Source organism: Stomoxys calcitrans, chromosome 2, assembly GCF_963082655.1.
Source record: "Stomoxys calcitrans chromosome 2, idStoCalc2.1, whole genome shotgun sequence".
In the NCBI taxonomy this organism is placed as follows: Eukaryota; Metazoa; Arthropoda; class Insecta; order Diptera; family Muscidae; genus Stomoxys; species Stomoxys calcitrans.
In genome coordinates this window covers 226,793,938-226,810,103 of record NC_081553.1, presented here as the reverse complement: position 1 = coordinate 226,810,103, position 16,166 = coordinate 226,793,938, and the positions used below count along the sequence as shown (strand labels likewise).

At 38.6% G+C, this 16,166-nt stretch overlaps 1 protein-coding gene across 10 annotated transcripts in view; it reads right to left on the bottom strand.

Annotated features, from left to right (window-relative positions):
- Positions 1-16,166, bottom strand: part of LOC106081007 (mucin-5AC) — a 146,839-nt gene that overhangs the window by 122,638 nt on the left and 8,035 nt on the right. For 9 of the 10 annotated variants that reach the window (XM_059361358.1, XM_059361354.1, XM_013242669.2 and 6 more), the window contains exon 2: positions 15,296-15,620. The gene's annotated coding sequence lies outside the window, so the exon portion shown is untranslated. Of the gene's footprint in view, positions 1-11,805; positions 11,937-15,295; positions 15,621-16,166 lie in introns of those variants that run through there. The other variant, XM_013242674.2, reaches the window with a different exon arrangement.

Genomic DNA, 16,166 nt, shown 5'->3' with positions numbered 1-16,166 from the left:
AAACATTTTCGACCATGCCGTTACGTGGCTCAAATGAAAGTTATTTGAAATAAGAAAACCAATTTGATAACCAATTATGGGGCCATGTATTTGGGGGATGCCTCATCCTGTAAACTCCCCCAAACCAATGGCAATATGGGGTTTAAACAAATGGTATTTGAGAGTGTCTGGGGGACCACCTCTTCCCCGAAAACACCCCTAAATCAGACATCCTGAAAATATCGAGTTGAAATTAAGTATTTTAGGAATGGAGTACACCTTACATCCAAACTTAAATTCGTAGACCAGTAAAATAAATCATATGGGATTCCGATAAAGACACTTTTATTATTAAACTGTTAGTCAAGCGATATACCATTTTCGTAGCATGGTTTTAACTAAAAGCTCTTTTATTGTCGAAAATAAATATTCAAAGGAAAATTTTGCTCCATATAAAGTGAAAGAAGGCGCAACGTAGAGGGGCCGGGTAAACAAGTAAAATATAAACAAAAATTTAAGTTTTTTACACTAAAATTTGTTTACCAAATTATAGTACATACTAACTATTTCAGCCAAAGTGGACGTAAATAACAACTATCAACATTTCAAAACGTTTAGCCTGGCCTAAATTGAAAGTCAGTACTTGTTGTCTTCTCTCATAATGAACACATATGTAAAAATACTTGTATAAACAAACAAAGCCTGTTTTCCTTCTATTTTTTTTTGTCATTTTCCACAAGTTTTCACTTTAAAGGGTTGAGCTGTATGAAAAACTTTTACTTTGTGTACATTTTCCATGCTGACACGCATTTAAGGGGACAACTTTTTGCTGTAGCATGAATGTGTGTAAATATGTACAAAACATACATATGTATGTATGTATGTATGTGTATAAATGTGTGCGTATGTGTACCACTATTTGTTTTGAGGTGGAAAAATGTGAAAAACCGGCAACGTTTTATGTTCAACGAACAAGCTTGTGCAATTTCCAACAGTTTCCCTGGTTTTCTTGTTATTTTTATTTGTATTGCCACTGCAATTGTGTCCTGCTGGCGGTAGTGGCGGATACGGAAACTTTTTCAGCAGAATGAATTTTGAATAATTAGTGAGCATATACATACATTATTTTTTATTGGATAATCCGTGGTGCAAAGTGCTGCAGAGTATAAAATTTGTCCTACTTCTTCGTTGTAGTTTGTTTTTCTACCACTACAAATGTGGCATCTATTTTTGGGTTGCATTGATGTATGGCAAATAAATCTAGTGTTTTGCGTAGTGTTGTGATTTATTGTAGTTTGTTTTTTTTTTTGTGAAATAAAGTAGTATTTATTTGGAAAGAAGTTGTAAAAAAATAAATATTTGCTATAAATAATAATTTATTGTTCCTACTGTCCCCAACTACTATTTTATTTTCATATGCCAAGCTCTTTAGGATAAAGATAACTGGGTTTGTTATACTCAATATACCTAAAATTCTACAAATCACATACATTCTTAACGGTCTTGGCATTCTAAGTCAATTTAACGATGTTCGTCCATATGTCAGTGGTCCGAAATGCCAAAAAAAAAATAAATAAATCCACAATTTTTGAGTTATTGATCTGATTAGTACCAAATGGCCTAGATCTTTGTGGATATAGACGGATACAAATATTCAGCAAGCAGTTGTTTTTGGAACCTTAATACAACACAGGGTGAGCTGCAGATTGTAAAAAGTATCCAAAATCAAAGTTAAGTTTGATTTAATAAATTTGGAAAAAATGTTTATGTTAAGATTCCTACTGTACCCATCTACTACAATCAAATGTTGCATAATTGCATTGTAGAAAATAAGAATCAAGAAAATATATTTTTATATCTGTTTTATATAACCTTTTCTGGTTATGCAAATTCATTTTGGTAGACGGGTACGGTAGGAATCATAACATTAAAAAATCAAAACATTGTTTTTACCGCAAAATATTGGGTTGCCCAAAAAGTAATTGCGGATTTTTCATATAGGCGGCGTTGACAAATTTATTCAACGGCTTGTGACTCTGTAATTGCATTCTTTCTTCTATCAGTTATCAGCTGTTACTTTAAGCTTGCTTTAGAAAAAAAGTATATTTGATTAAAGTTCGTTCAAAGTTTTATTAAAAATGCATTTACTTTCTTTTAAAAAATCCGCAATTACTTTTTGGGCAACCTATATCGACTTGATAAATATTCCTGACACGAAGTTTTACCTAGTTCACGCTGGTATATCTATCAAACTAAATATGGCTTTTATAGGATTTGAGGGGTTTTAGGGACAGCTCATTATATTGTTTACACACCACCAAAAGCACTTGGTAGAGATTGCCCCCTGTGAAAACAGAATACCTCATTATTATACCCTCCAACATAGGATGGGGGTATAGTAATATCGTCATCCCGTTTGTAACGCATTGAAATATTGGTCTTAGACTCCATAAAAAGTAAAGTAAAGTTGATCGCCATGATATTTTAAGTCGATCCAGCTATATCCGTAAAGTAAAACTCGGAGATTGAAATTCTTATCCGACTTAGCTGAAACTTTACACAGTGACTTTTTTTCTAACATACGTGCCAAGTGTGACCTGAATCGGTTTTCAACCTGATAAACCGATCTCTCAATTATACTTTTTGAGCCTTTAGAGGGCGCAGTTCTTGTCTGATTTGGCGAAATTTTTGCACAGCAACTTCTCCTATGACTTTTCACTTACCCGTCTAATATTGTCTGAATCGGTTCATAGCCTAATATAGCTCCCATATAAACCGATTTCCCGATCGGGGAATGAATGTTCAAAAACGCAAGATTTGGAATATGCTTGCCCCGTTTAAAGCGAAATTTTGTATGCTCCTTATGGCAACCCAAAAACACAAATTTGTATAAAACTTTGGGGTCAAATAGGGGGACGCCCTATCCCAAAACCCACTCAAAAGGACATGATTAGCGATTGAGACAATATGGGTATCAAATGAAAGGTATTTAATAGTTGAGTAGGAATTTAATATAAAAAATTTCGCCCCAAATGTCCGGAGGTCTGGCACACCCCCAAATAACCGCCCAAAAATTACATATTTATCGATTGGGACAATATGGGTATCAAATGAAAGGTATTTGAAAGATGATTACGAGTCTGGAGGCCAAATACCGTGATCGAGAGTTATATGGATGTTATACCACCTTTATACACATTTTAGTATACCCTATGGTGGTATAAGAATTTGTCAGTATGAATGCGCTGAAAAAAGTCATTATACGAGAATGAGCCAAAATTCCAGCAAAATATATTCGTGCAGCTTGCAACTCATTTTTAGACCGACTCAAAACAATAATCATCGAGCAAACGTATATAAATTCTGAAATTTAGATTACTTCCTAACAATTTTGTCGTTTGAATCAATAAAAAATATTTTTATGCAAAACTAGCAGAACCGGACCCGCTCCACTACGCCTTCTTTAACTCTCTAATATCATTTAGGGTTGGGACACGTAGCCCTAAATGTGTATATCGAATTCGTACCACTGTAGCCCATTTTTGCCTAAAAAGCTGAACGCCTGCGTTCAAATCCTGGCGATAAAATCGGACAAAATTTAAAGCGGTGATGATCCCCTTTTAATGCTGGTGAAATTTGTCATGCATGGTCATGTAAAAAATTCTCCCCAAAGAGATGTCGCACTGCGGCACCGCTTTCGAACTCGGTTATAAAAAAAGTCCCTCTACTTTCAAATACATTTTCATTCCATTTAATATGAGCCCCATATTGCCATGGTCAGTAAATATGAAATGTTTGAAGGGTGTTTTGGGGCTGGGGCGGCCACCGGCACTTTGCCCTGAAAATAGATATCTAATTCGTTCTTTACTCCCAAATACCGTTGATTTGAGCTCCATATTGCCACAATCGGAAATTAAGTTCAGTTTAGGGGGCGCTTTAGGGCGTACCCCCAAACACTTGGCTCCAAAATTGGATATCAAATTCGTTTTATACTCTCAAATACTTTTCATTTTAGTCCCATATTGTCAAAATGGGTCAATTGACCTATTTGACTTATTTTTGGAAAGAAAAGCGCAACCTAGACCTAAACAACCAAATTTAAATGCGATAGTCGCTTTCTAGTCTCCAAAACCTTTCATTTGATACCCATAATGTGCCTATCGGTCCACTTTTGAATTTGGATGGTGTTGTTGGGGTAAGGGGAGGGACCGCCTCCATCCGATATCTAAAAATTATATAGCCTATGTTTCCTTCCAGACAGACTTACACAATTTGTGAACATTTTAAGAAAATCGGTTTAGTATTTTTCTGATTCTACGGAACAAACAAAAAACACCGAGTCCCATATAGTCATATGCCCATTTCAAGCCTTTTTGGAGGGAAGGTGGACCCCCCTATACTTCGATCTGATTTTGTATGCCAGATTCGTAATCTACTCTCGAATACCTTTCATTTGAGGCCCATATTGACATGAACGCCCAATATGTCTGTTTGGGGGAATTTTAGGTTTGGGGCGGCCCGATGGATACTTAGATTGAAATTTTAATACCATATTCGTATTACATTTTCCAATACCTTTCATTTGATACCCGATTGATCCACTTTTGATTTTTGGTGTTGTTTTTGGGTAAAGGGGGAGGGTCCGCTTCCTTCCGAAATCAACAAACTACAAAGCCTATTTCACGTTCCTGATCATATTCGCAATCTACTCCCGAATACCTTTCATTTGAGTCTCATATTGCCATGATCCTCCAAAAAACCTATTTTAGGGAGTTTTGGGGGGGTTGGGGTGGCCCCCCAAGTTACTTGGACCCAATTTTTAATATGAAATTCGTTCTCTACTCCTGAATACCTTTCATTTGAGTCCTTTATTTGCCCGATCGGTCCACTTTTATTTTCGGGTAGTACTTTTGGGGTAAGAGTGAGGGTCCGCCCCCTCCCGCTATCCTACTCAAATATAATTCATATCGGACTACATTCAGATACAGCTACCATATAGAGCGAAGTGCCGATTAAGGGTCTGGAGCCAATAAAAGCTGCATTTATAACCCGATTTTGCTGAAACTTGAAATTGTTTTAAGCCTTCTGTCATCACACCTAAATATGGTTCAGATCGGACAATATTTAGATATAGCTGTGATGTATACCGATCTGTAGATTGAGGGTCTTAAGCTCATAAAAGCCGCAATTATTAACCGATTTCGCTGGGATTTGATACAGTGACTTGTATTGGGTTGCCCAAAAAGTAATTGCGGATTTTTTAAAAGAAAGTAAATGCATTTTTAATAAAACTTAGAATGAACTTTAATCAAATATACTTTTTTAGACTTTTTTTCTTAAGCAAGCTAAAAATAACAGCTGATAACTGACAGAAGAAAGAATGCAATTACAGAGTCACAAGCTGTTGAAAAAATTTGTCAACGCCGACTATATGAAAAATCCGCAATTACTTTTTGGGCAACCATATTAAGCCTCCGGTCATCCGACCAGCATATGGTTCATATCAGACTATATTTAGATATAGCTTCCATATAGAGCGATCTCCCGATTTGGGGTTTTAGGCCCATAAAAGCAGCAATTGTTGTTCGATTTCAATGAAATTTCAAATAGCCTCCCGACATCCGACTTACATATGGTTCATATCGGACTATATTCAGATATAGCTGCCATATAGACCGAACTGCCGATTAATGGTCTTAAGCCCATAAAAGCTGCATTTATTATCCGATTTCGCTGAGTTTGATACAGTGGCTTGCATTAAGCCTGCCGTAATCCGACCAGCATATGGCCCAGATCGAACTTTATTTAGATATAGTTACCAACTACATATTCCTACTGTTTTTTCTGATATGATTCCTATTGTACCTATCTACTACAATGTTACTTGCTTAACCAGAAAATGTAGGCAAAACTAATACAAAACTTGGTTTTCCTAAATCTTTTGTTTTCGTTACAATCTTTTCACATTGTTTCGTTAAAATCGCAAAAGTAAAAAAACTTGTAGTAGATAGGTACAGTAGGAATCATAACAGCATAAGTGTAGAAAGACCTCTGGGGGTTGCCACCCCTCAGAAAAGTTGAAGCCCCCAACCCAGAATTTAAAAATAACAGTTGCTAATTTAATTTCTGTTCAATAGACTTGAGCTCCCCCCAGCTGAGATGGCTTCGCTAATGCATAACAAAAAAAAAAAAACAAGTAAAAGCGTGCTAAGTTCGGCCGGGCCGAATCTTATATACCCTCCACCATGGATCGCATTTGTCGAGTTCTTTTCCCGGCATCTCTTCTTAGGCAAAAAAAGGATATAAGAAATGATTTGCTCTGCTATTAGAGCGATATCAAGATATGGTCCGGTTTGGACCACAATTAAATTATATGTTGGAGACCTGTGTAAAATGTCAGCCAATTCGAATAAGAATTGCGCCCTTTGTGGGCTCAAGAAGTAAAATAGAGGATCGATTTATATGGGAGCTGTATCGGCCTATAGACTAATTCAGACCATAATAAACACGTATGTTAATGGTCATGAGAGAATCCGTCGTACAAAATTTCAGGCAAATCGGATAAGAATTGCACCCCCTAGAGGCTCAAGAAGTCAAGACCCAAGATCGGTTTATATGACAGCTATATAAGGTTATGGACCGATTTGAACCATACTTGGCACAGTTGTTGGATATCGTAACAAAACACGTCGTGCAAAATTTCATTCCAATCGGATAAGAATTGCGCCCCCTAGAGGCTCAAGAAGTCAAGACCCAAGATCGGTTTATATGACAGCTATATAAGGTTATGGACCGATTTGAACCATACTTGGCACAGTTGTTGGATATCGTAACAAAACACGTCGTGCAAAATTTCATTCCAATCGGATAAGAATTGCGCCCCCTAGAGGCTCAAGAAGTCAAGACCCAAGTTCGGTTTATATGACAGCTATATAAGGTTATGGACCGATTTGAACCGTACTTGGCACAGTTGTTGGATATCGTAACAAAACACGTCGTGCAAAATTTCATTCCAATCGGATAAGAATTGCGCACTCTAGAGGCTCAAGAAGTTAAGACCCAAGATCGGTTTATATGGCAGCTATATCAAAACATGGACCGATATGGCCCATTTACAATACCAACCGACCTACACTAATAAGAAGTATTTGTGCAAAATTTCGAGCGGCCAGCTTTACTCCTTCGGAAGTTAGCGTGTTTTCGACAGACAGACGGACGGACGGACGGACGGACAGACGGACGGACATGGCTAGATCGACATAAAATTTCACGACGATCAAGAATATATATACTTTATGGGGTCTCAGACGAATATTTCGAGTAGTTACAATCAGAATGCCGAAATTAGTATACCCCCCATCTTATGGTGGAGGGTATAAAAATCATATTTTTTTTAAAATAAATTTTTGATGTATAAAAACTTTGGCATTTTGTTTTCTGTATTCTTTTTTAACCTTGCTCAAAAATTACAACTTTTTCAAGCAAACATTTTTGTCTAATTTTCAGCAAATTTTATACATTGCTTTTAAATTACTACTATTTGGTATTTGAATAAAGTTTTAGGCCCCCCTCACCTTCCTTCTTGCCTTCACTCTAGGCTATTTATATTAAATTCCTCACGCAATTGGTAAATTACTTATCACACTCCGCTACTCTTTCCACTGCTGCTGGTGAAGAGTAATACCTTCAATCAAAATAATGAACATAATGAAGACGCATAAATTCCTGGAAGCTGACAACCAAAAATATGAACGTTACAAAAAATGGTTAATAATAACTACAGTGTATACCATGTTTCTTTGAAAAACCCCAAGCGCCACTACCCCACTACTACGTTGGTACTCCAAATGAGAAACAAAGACAGAGCACTTCATGATGGCATTTAATCATTATAATTACATTAGACTCATGTAAAGGCAAAGACAGAGAAGAAGAAAATGAAGAAAAGGAGCAGGAACTGTGAAGTAACCAAAACTATATCAACCTACAGTGCAAATATAAAAGGGAACTTATTTGAATACTAATGTGATTAATTAACAATGAAATAAAGCTTAGCAAAGAAAAGCTAAACGGAAAAGTGTGTAGGAGCAAAGGGTGAACAAGAGAAACCAATAAGTCAAGGGGATTAGAAAAGAAAAGGACGATAGTCTTGGGCATTGACATATGTAGGTCGCAAGAGGGTGGGTAATTGTTGTAACTATTTCATATTTGTGATCATATTATAAAGCAAGTAAAGTAAGGCAAAAAACGGGAGATGCCGACCATAAAATACCCTACAACTATACAAAATTCCACAAAATTCTCATACATACAAAGAATATTGCAGAATTTGGAGAAGTTTAACGGATAAATGCGACTACAAAAGGCTTTAGAATCAAAAATCAAGCGAAACTTATCTTTAGGTAAAAGTTTCTCTCAAAAACCCACGTCCAAACTGAAACTTTGGTAGACGGCATGGGAGTGAGAGCAGAGACAACGGAAGACATGTTGAGGCTTTTGATGAAAACCCATTTTCCACAGGATACGAAGGGACTCACGGAGACACCGGAATCTTGGAATAATGACGGTGATTGAAGTTTTTAAATTACGGAATATATGGTAAAGGAATCCTTGAGGAGCTTCAAACCATTCAAGTCACTCGGACCTGATGGAATATTTCCGGCGTTACTACAGAAAGAGGCAGACTATCTGGCGCCTCATCTGGCCAAAATTTTCACAGCGTGTCTAAGACTTGCATATACTCCGAAAGTCTGGCTGGTGGCAAAGTTGGTGTTTATACCCAAGCCCGGAAAGGCATGATACCAAAGACCTACAGACCCATGAGCCTTACGTCCTTTCTACTCAAAACCATGGAACATATTGTGGGCACCATGATAAAGAGTAGGACATCCAGCGAACTGCTCGAATACAAGCAGCATGCCTATGTCAAGGGAATGTCGGTGGAAACTGCCCTGCACGAGGTTGTGCACAAAATAGAAGAATCCTTCGCTGCCAAAACATGCACATTGGCGGTATGCATTGACATCGAGGGGGCTCTTAACAATGTGCGGACCGATACACTGATCCAATCCTTAGACCAGTACCGGGTGGACCCGGTCCTTAGAAACTGGATAAACACATATGCTAAGGAACAGGTGGATAAATTGTGTGTCCCATGGCATAAATATGAGGGAGAAAGTGGCACAGGGGGCCATTTTATCGCCACTCCTATGGGTGACCACCATAAATGACCAATTACGGATGCTGACTGAGGAGGGATTTGAACCAGTCTGCTACGCAGACGATGTTCTAATACTTCTAAGGGGGTAAGGATCCGAACGAGCTATGCAAAAAGACCGAAAGGGTCTTGCATTTGGCATATGACTGGGCTAGACCCAGAGGTCTCAATGTTAACCCAGAGAAGACTGAAATATGCCTGTTAACGAGGAAGACGAAGATGGGCCAATTTAACGCACCACGTTTCCTCAATAAGACGATTTCGATATCTGAAAACGGTCAAAAACTTAGGTGTGATCTTGGACACAGGAAACTGAATTGGAAGTGTCACATTCAGGAGCGTACTGAGAAGGCACACAGATGTTGGCCACTGTGTAGACGGGCCGTAGGCTCAAAATGGAGCCTGAATCCGAGAATAGTCCAGTGGCTCTACAGGAGCGCAATTAGACCAATACTCACTAACGCCTCAATAGTTTGGTGGACTGCGATGGAGAAAAAGTGCAACATAAGCACCATAAAACAGGTTCAGAGAACATGTTATCTTGGCATAGGCGGAGCAATAAGAACCACGCCCAGTAGAGCACTGGAGACTATTCTAGTTATCCGACCCATTGACATACAGATTAATTGTGAGGCAGCCGCTGTGGCTATGATACTTAAGGCGATGGGAGAATGGATTGAGGATGGGAGCAACTCATACCATCGCGGTATAATCAAGGCGACGATGGGAAACCTGTAAGGAAGGGAAGAGGTTTTCGATCGGATACCTGAGATGAACCTTAAAGTCGAGTGCTAGGCACTGCTGCCATCGGCAAAGTCTTGGATTGACGGAACCCTAGTATTGGCATCTGGAAGATCATGTTACACGGATGGATCAAAGCTAGAGGACAGAGTGGGCCTGGGGGTCTACATTGAGAACCCATGGACTGAGATCTGTTTTAACCTGCCTTACCATAATACGGTCCTGCAGGCGGAGATACGGGCGATCACGGAATGCGCGAGGACGTCGAGTGTGAACGTCTTTAACTACAGTAAAATTGCCATAAGGGCAATAACAACCAGGACGGTAAGGTCACGAACAGTCTTGCAGTTTAAGAAGGAGATTAACGCCTTCTCTGAGGATGGCAAAATACGCATCGTTTGGGTGCCGGGCCATAACGGAGTAAGGGGAAATGAAAGGGCAGACGATTTGGCGGTGAAGGCCAGAAGACTGCCGTCAATAAACTTGGTTAACCCGAAGCCTTTCGGCTCGACGCAGTCCGAGTTAAGGGAGTGGGCGACGAATGCGCATGCAACATTGTGAGACAACGAAACGATTGGTAGGACGGCGAAAATCTTATTGGGGGATCTAGATTGTGAGAAGACGAGGCTATTACCGAAAGGAAGTAAGAAGGAGGTCAGTATAGCTATTGGTATCATAACGGGACACATAGAACTACGAGCTCACTTATGTAAAATCGGTGCGGCAAGTGATTGCATGTGTAGGGCATGCGGGGAAGACGATGAGACGTTGGAGCATTTCCTTTGTCATTGCCCGGCTTTCGCGTCTAACAGATACCGGTACATAGGTGGAGACACAATACCAGACATGATCGAACTTAGGGGAGTGCTACTGAAAACAATTAAGGATTTTGTAAGTAGCACGGAATTCCTAACTTAAAGATTTTCTTTTTTTGTAGAGGTTACTGTTTTTAGTTTTTAGAGCGCACAACAAGCCGATTACTGGCTTAGGTGTATGTCCATAGTGGCATGGGGCGGATTAATATCAGGACCATCTTTTCAACCTAACCCAACCTATCTTTAGGCGCTGTATCTATATCTGAACCGATTTTTATGACATTCTGCAGGAATGCCAATCCAAGAGTTTTATGGGGCCAATTGCCTCCATTATAGCTATACTAGTCACAATTTGACTTATTTTTATATCGAAGCTACATCTAATTCTGAACCATTTCTTCGTTTCTAGATCAAATATCATTGTTTACCCAATTTGAGGATGAAATAATGAAAGTTGTGATCTGTGTTTTGTCAAGATATTTACATGGACTGATGGACGGATAGACAAATGGATATACAGACAGATGAACGTGCAGATAGATGGATTTGCAGACAGAAACATAATCAGTAGGTGATTCTGATTCGATCATTATGCTAAAAAGCTAGACCCTTAGTTTTTCTCTTTTTTTTCTCTCCATTGCAAACAAATGCACAATGTTATAATTTCCAGCACCACAGTAGTGATTGAGGTTCTCAAAATATATCATTTACCTCATAGCGAATTGCTTTTTTTAAACTTAAAACTAAATTAAACTTAAAATGAATTTGTCTTTATATAGACCAATTGAATGCTTTGAGTGTAGTTATCTTTTGAAATTCTCGTTCAATTTGTTCATCGTAAGTGCATTTCTCTACAATTGCCATAACAGCCAAAACAATTGGCTTAACATATGACTCTCAACCCTATTAAGACCATTTCAATGCAACAGACCTTTTATCCAACTACAATACAACTACAATTTTAAACAACAACAAAAAGTTGCCACCTTTCAATACAATAAAAAATTTTTACAAAAACTATACAAAAATATACATATATAACTTTTTTCTTACAGGCAGACACCAACAACCATCAGCCAGTAGAAGAGGTAATCAATGGACCAGCAGCATCCAACATAACACTCAACAGAATATTGCAAATGTAGACAGTGGCTCAAAGGTGATAATTAGCAAAATTGTTTTCAACCATATTTAATACAGTTCTTGGAAGTCATAACGAAACACAACGTGCAATACTTCAGTCATATGGCAAAGCTATACCAAAACATGGACTGATTTCGCCAATTTACAATCCCAACCGAAATACACTAATAAGAAGTACCTAGCTTTATTCCTTCAAAAGTGACCGTGCTGTCGACAGACAGACTAATGGACGAACCTGCCCAAATCAACTTGAATGTCAACACGATCGAGAATTTACAAGGTGCGCCAGAAAAACTTATTTGAAAGGTAAAATTAATTCGTTTTTTATTTGACAATACAATATCCCATTTTTCCCCATTAGCGAGTCGATTTTTGATATCCGTGTCCTACTCTTTGCAGCATATCAATCGGTATGTTGGCCTTGGCGTCGCGAATGTTGTTCTTGAGGTGTCCTATAGTCCGTGGTCGATCGACATAAACCAAGGTTTGCTTGTTGACGCAGCCGGTAATGTGATAATGAGCCTCGTCACTGGAAAAAACCGCCAGGTCTTCAGGCAGGTTGTCAATCATAATTTCATATGCATTTTACCGGGCAACAAAAACGAGTTCACATAATTCTTGTACAACCGCCAGGAGTTTATCCTCAAAAGATTCGTTCATCATCTTTGCAAGAATAGTTTAAATCCACCAATTCTTAGTCCACGAACCATTCCTCCACACACCTATGGCTTTTGAGTAAGAACCACGCCAAATCCTCCTGCCATCAGAAGGACCTTTAGTGCCGTCGAAGCGGCCTCACAATAATGGAGATTTTTCTGCAGAAACGAGACCATAGTCAAGATTCACAATTTCCACCACTGTTGCGTTAGCCTCGTCTTCAGAGTCCGCCAGAAGTTCATACTCACAAGATTCGTTCGATCGTCATAATCCACGCAGTGGAACCACTCTTTGAAGGATTCTTCCCTATATGCTTCACGGGCTGCTGTCGTTGAAGTCCCTTTTGAGTTCTGTCCTTGCCCGCTGGCGTCCACCTTGAGCTCAATCCAACCGGATAACCCACCCACACAGGGCTTATCGGGTCCCGTTTCGACGTCTTCCTCTTCTGTTCCGATCGCGGCAGGGTCTCCTGTAAATCCTCGACCTCAGAGATGTGATCGATAGTTCCTCAGACAAGTGATCAGCAACAACTGCTAAGTCATCTCCTGATTCCCCAAATTCACCACTTCTATAGAACTACAGCTTCAACTTGTTGAATCCGTAGCACACAACACCATCAGACTTGTTGAGGTCAGCGAGACTGCCGGAGTTTAGTATGAATACTGCATGTCTCCGATTGTCATCATCCTCATCCGACAACTGCCATCACCAAGCTGTCTTTAGCGACATTAGCAAAGCTCCTGGGACCCATATTACTATGATTCGCCTTAGTTCTTTTGGGCATGGGATGTCCCCCAGGTGACCCCAGTCTTTTGGTCGGCTGCGGTGCGATTTCCGAATCTAGCCGTCTAGACTTTGGTGTAAGCCGTCCAGCGAATCTCCGAGCCCGATTAAGGGAGTCTCCAGTCAAGGTCAAGGTTTCTGACTTCTAAATTAGTCCATAATCCGATATAGCTCTCAAATAAACCGATCTCCAGACTAGCCGAAGATTTAAACCTCCCATAGTTGTTTTGTATGCTCACAACCTGCTGTTGAGTTCCATTTTCTGAACCACGTAAAGCGGATATAAAGTCCAAAAAACTTTTGAGTGTTATGTCCTCTGGACCATGGACCATATCGACTCATATTTGGATATAGCCCCCCCATATACACCGATTCTCGGATTTGATTTTCACCTGAAATGAGGCACAAAAACATCTGTTCTAACTTCGAACATGTGTGCCAAGTATGATCTGAATTAGTCTATATTCTTATATAGTACCCATAGAAAACGATACCTGAATTTGACTTCTTGAAGCCTCAATTTTTATCCGATTTGCTTTAAAATTGGCACAAAGACTTCTGTTATGGCTTCTGCATCCATGTCTAGTATGATCATAATCAGTCTACATACTGATATAGGCCTCCTTAAATAAGGATACTCCGATATAACCTCATGAAACCATAGATGGCGCTATCAATTCCCCATTTGATTGTAACCAAATAATTCAAATACTTCTTGAGATTCTAGAGGGCGCAATTCCGATTTGGCTAAAATTTTGCGTGATGACTTACAACAACTGTGCCAAGTATGGCCTAAATCGGTTCATAACCTGATAAAGCTGCTATATAAACCGATCTTCGATCTTGACTTCTTGAGCTTCTAGAGGGCGCAATTCTTATCCGATTTGCTCGAAATTTTCCATGAAGTGTTTTTTTTTAACTTTCAACAACTGTGTCACGTAAGGTCAAAATCAGTCCATATCCTGATATAGCCGCCATATAAACCGATCTCCTGATTAGGCTTCTTGGGCTCCTAGAGGGCGCAATTCTTATCCAATATGGTTGAAATTTTGAATATGTCGTTTTGGTACGACTTCCAACAATTGTTCCAAGTATGGTTTAAATCGGTATATATCCTGTTATAGCTGCTATATAAACCGATCTTCCACTGTTTATCTATGACTGTCGTTTTTCTACTTGAAAAAGTCATTCAAAAAACTTGACAAATGCGACCCATGGTGGAGGGTATATAAGATTCGGCGCGGCCGAACTTAGCACGCTTTTGTTGTTTATTGAAATTTTTAGCCATGTTTTCTTTGTTGTTCTTTTGTACATTTTGCCTTTGAGCCACTGTTCATACATATGGAATATGCACATAATTCACATACACAAATGAAATGAACAAAACAAACCACATGACAACAACAAATGGATTATTTAAGGAAAACAACAACAACCACAAGAACAACAAAAGGTATCACAGACACAATGGAAGAGTACAAATAAAAAATAAAAACAACATCACAGAAGTCTTAAAAGTAGAAGACGAAGAAGACGAGGAGAAGAAACAACAATAATAAAAGGCGGGCGAATGGCACAACCCACAAAAACAAAACCAAAACCAAGAACCCAAAAAATGAGAATCCAAAACCAACGAAAGAGCAAATGGGGAAATGATAAAAGAAAAAGCCATTTATTAATAAAGGAGAGAGAAAGAGAGAGAGAGAACAAACATACGAGTAAAGTGCGCGTGTGTGAGTGTGTTTAGGTCGTTTGGGCACTCGGTGAGTGGCTGTTATAAAAAGTCAACAAAGCTAAGCTCACACTGAGATAAACAGCAGATGCTAACACGCTACACACAAACAGACTCATACTCACTATCGCAATCAAACACACACACACACAAACGCTCTTACTTTAAACATTTAAAACGGAGGATAATAAAAAAATTGAATTTTTAATGGGAAAAACGTTTACGCACCAATTTGTAGCTGTTTTTGTAGAGGTTGAGCAGATTGCTGTTGTTGTTAGGCTCCTATTCTGTTTGTATGTTAGTCAAAATTTTACATAGCCGGCAGATTGGCAATTACCAAGCCAAAAGACAAGACTGACTGAAGCACTTTCCTGTGGTTTTTAAGGGGGGATCCTTTTTTTTATCTGCTTGTCTTGTTGTTATTGTTGCTGTTGTTGTGTTGGTTAATTTCAATGCAGCATTTCAAATTGTTTATTTTACAGCTCACCAACCATGCAGGCAGAGTAGCAATTTACAATTCTTAGTCCTTTAACAGCCGACTCAATTTCAGAAGCTAAAGCGTATAAAAAATCGAATATATTACACACACACTCACACACAAATAGAGGCGTATAGAAGCATTTCGTTTATATAAATATTAGATGGTTTATTAAATACATAAAATATGGTTTTCAAGCTACCGTAAAACAAAAATCATTGTACTAGATTGTTATTTCAAGCACGATGTCTTTGATTGGATTATTGGTTATAAGAGGTGGAATTAGGTTCCATGAAATTCAAGGCTTAAAGAACAGCTGAAAATGGAGGCACAATGTACGGTGACGATTTTGCTGAAATAAGCCATTTTTTCATTCTTTAAGAGAGGAAAAGTTTTTGTAAGGAACTATTGTTGTCGGATAACACAATAGTCACAATCTAACTGTAATAAAATATTTAAGCATATATCTCCTATCTCGAAGTGATTTTTAATTAATAATTGATTTTTTGTTAATTTTTCTTAAGCTGAAGCTTTTTCTATTCTAGCAATTTACACAAAGCCCTTTTTTAAGTTTGTAAAAAAGTCATTACTTGTTTTAGATATTGTGAAGCTCCCTTGACT